The sequence below is a fragment of the Equus przewalskii genome, chromosome 14 (assembly GCF_037783145.1).
Source record: "Equus przewalskii isolate Varuska chromosome 14, EquPr2, whole genome shotgun sequence".
NCBI lineage: Eukaryota > Metazoa > Chordata > Mammalia > Perissodactyla > Equidae > Equus > Equus przewalskii.
In genome coordinates this window covers 75,104,218-75,107,537 of record NC_091844.1, presented here as the reverse complement: position 1 = coordinate 75,107,537, position 3,320 = coordinate 75,104,218, and the positions used below count along the sequence as shown (strand labels likewise).

The following is a 3,320-nucleotide window of genomic DNA, read 5'->3' as shown; positions in this document are numbered from 1 at the left end:
TTAATCTCAAAATTGCATAGCCATAAATCTATTTCTTTTTTTGTTGATTTCATTTAAACTTAAACGTGTGGTTTGTTAAACAAAGACTGCAACCAAATATTTACCATGTCTGTTACATGTAACCCCCAGGTATAGCTTTTTAACAGAAATCCATTGACCCCTCCGCCAAGACATTTTTTTATTATAAAGACAGGTATCAAAACAATCCTGAACATATTTTTGCTACTACTAGTAGTCAGCACCCACACTGCTTCAAAGATTAACACCATTTGTGACAATATTCATTGTACCTGCTACTTTAGACAATTTAAACTGAGCTCTTCTGCTAAGCAAGATGGATAGAGGATGGTATCTCTACTATTCCTTCTTGAGATTTTTACTTTTCAGAAACACATGTTTCCACAGCCATCTGACACTTCTTACCATGCTTTCATCTTGTAAACCTGAATTCTATTTCAAGTACTCCAGGCTTACGCTGAAATGACAGTGCCTTAACGAGATGGAAAAAATCGTACTGCATTTTCCCTCCTGATACGTGAAAACATAACTCGTTTACATATATTAAATATATTCTTACAACTGTCTGGGTCATGCTTACCAGCTGGAATTCTTCTACTTAATGCATGGGTATTTTTCATTGCGATATTTAATCAAGACATTAACATGAGTAGAAGGTTGTTGAGATTTAAGACAAGTTTGAAATCCACTAAAATTAATTGTTGTATGTTTGTCCTTCTGGTGGCTGTGGAAGCCTCATATTTTCTTTGGACATCATTAGTTGTCTTGAAGTCCAGCTATAATGTTATGCAAATTTTGCTATTTTGCTAACACTGGTATTTCTGTGCATCCACCATTCCATTGGAATTACTTATTTCATTCACATTAGTTTTTCTTACAAATCTAACTGATAGAGGAGCTTCTGAGTATTTAGGTCCACATTCTACTTTCTGATTATGTATTCTGTCTTCACAATTTGTCTTTGGAGACCACCATCTTTTCCTGTGAAATAAACTATTAATATGTCAGTTTTGTCCAGGCTAATCAGGCCCAGTTCCTTAAAATACATAGCTCTTAAAAATCACCAGTGGAATCTTTTCTTCTCTTCATATTAGTTGCTCTCTTACCTTTGTCATCATATCACCTTAGACCTGGACTTTTTCTTTCTGTCTTCCCTACTATACAAATATGCATCTTGAAGGCATGGATCATATCTTTATTTCTTATTTTGGTATCCCCAGGGCATGAGCCCAGAAGATTGTACTAGACACTCACTCTATATTGGTTGGCAATTAAATTCAAAGCAAAATATACCTTTTTCCAAACTAGAACTAAAAGATGATAGGTAATAAAAACAGACCCTAACATCTTATCCTTGGGTAAGCCTAACTATCAGCCATAAGCAGAAACATTCACTTTTCCAAAATCCACACTTTGGCCCCTGCAAAACTCTACCTTTTCCTCAAGACATGTAGAAAAGTCAGGAAGACCACCTGAGGAACGATGAGGAAAGTGTTGTTAAAGTGTGTTCCCAATCAATACAAAGCAGACCAAGGAAGTAAACGTCCATGAAAATCCAGCCATCCAATTCCACTGGAAAGACTGAGACCTCTGATAGTGCCCTCTCAAAGGAACAGAATGTTTGGGCACCTGTGGGGATGGAGTGCCAGCACCACATCATACCATAACCAGTAGACTCATTTTAGGAATCAGAATCATATGCCAAGGCAGGTGGGAAAATAAAGAGTAGGTGTTCAACTCCTAGTAAACCTTCCTGGAAGAGAAAAAGTATAGCTATCCAGCTGATTTGTGGGTGGTGAAATTATGAGAAAATTAGAAACAAAATCAGACTATTTAAAGTTTCAAGCAGTAGGGAACCTTGGAGAAAAAGGTGTGAGCTTTGTAAAAAGCCAAGAGTAAAGGAAACACGTTATGCTCCAGGAAAAGCCACTTTACTCCCTCCATTTTGAAAACTTGGACAGGCTAGAGCACTAGAAAGTGAAAACCAACTCACTCCATGGTAACTTTCCAACCCTGGATCCACAGAATAAACCTTTACCTCTATACACACACGCAAACACACACACACAAACTCTCCTATTTAATTTGAAAAGAAACCTGCCAAGACAGAACAAAAAACATCCTCAATGGCCTGAGAGGAGGCACCTCTCGGTGTGTGACTGAGAACCAAGAACTTGGTAATAGACGTGGAGCAAGGCTACCAGCAGGAATGTCCCCTTCACTTCACTGCATGTCATTCATGTCTGTGGCTTCATAAATGTGCATGCCCCCTCTGTAGCAATGACTGTCAAGTTTATGTGTTCAGCTATGACCTCTCCTCTGAGCTTTAGTCTTGTGTATCCAAATGCCTACTCTATGTCTACACTGAGATGGCACTGGGCACTTCAATATTAACATGTGCAAAAAGAATCTGTGATCTTTTCTCACATCTGGTGCTCTTTCAGGGTTCCTTAGCTCAGGAAATGGCACCCTTGCCTATCCAACTGCACAAGCCAAAAACCCAGAAGTTATTGTTGCTGCATCCCATCATCAAGTAAATATCTAATCTAGAGCCAAGTTTTGTCACTTCTTACCAAGTTCTCCGTTCTGTCCACTTATCTTCCTTTTTTTCTGCCACTGCCTTAGTCTTTCCTGGCCACCATCTTGTTTCATCTTGACTACTGTCATAGCTTCCTAACAGGTGTCCCACATTCACTCTCACCACTCCAAACTACCCCTCATATCAAACTTTTCAAATCCTTTCATGTTTTTCAATTATTCTTAGACTGAGAACCATAATTCTTATCTGGGTCACAAAGATTTTAACGGTCTGGGCTCTGCCTACCACTCCACATCAGCAGGTATCACTCCTTGCTCTAACTCCACACCACACAATTTCTTTCAACACTTCAGAAGACCTAATTCCTCCTGTAGCAGAGTGTTTGCTGGAACAACTGTTTCTCTAGAAATTCTCTTCTGAGCTGACCCATCCTCGCTCTTCAAATCTGGCCTCAAATGTTGCTTCCTTAGGGAAGCCTTCTTAACACTTAGACTAGACTGGGTCCCTCATTTTTATGCCATCATAGCACTCAGTAACTTTCCTTCCTAGCACTTATCATAGTGCTAGGTTTTATATTTGAATATGTGTCCTTTTGATTCAAGTCTCTCTTCTCTTCTAGACTAGATGGTTCCCAGGTACAGAAACTATTGCTGGTCTTGTCACCATTGTGTCCCCAGAATTCTGATACAGCCTGATGCCATAGGCATTCAATCAACATTTTTCTCTGCATTACCGAATGAATGAAAACTGACATCCAAAGGCT

General features: G+C 39.2%; 1 pseudogene; it reads right to left on the bottom strand.

The window, feature by feature from the left end:
• Window positions 1-712: 712 nt before the first annotated feature.
• LOC103561797 (ubiquitin-conjugating enzyme E2 variant 2 pseudogene) lies at window positions 713-2,016 on the bottom strand (annotated as a pseudogene).
• Window positions 2,017-3,320: the final 1,304 nt, after the last annotated feature.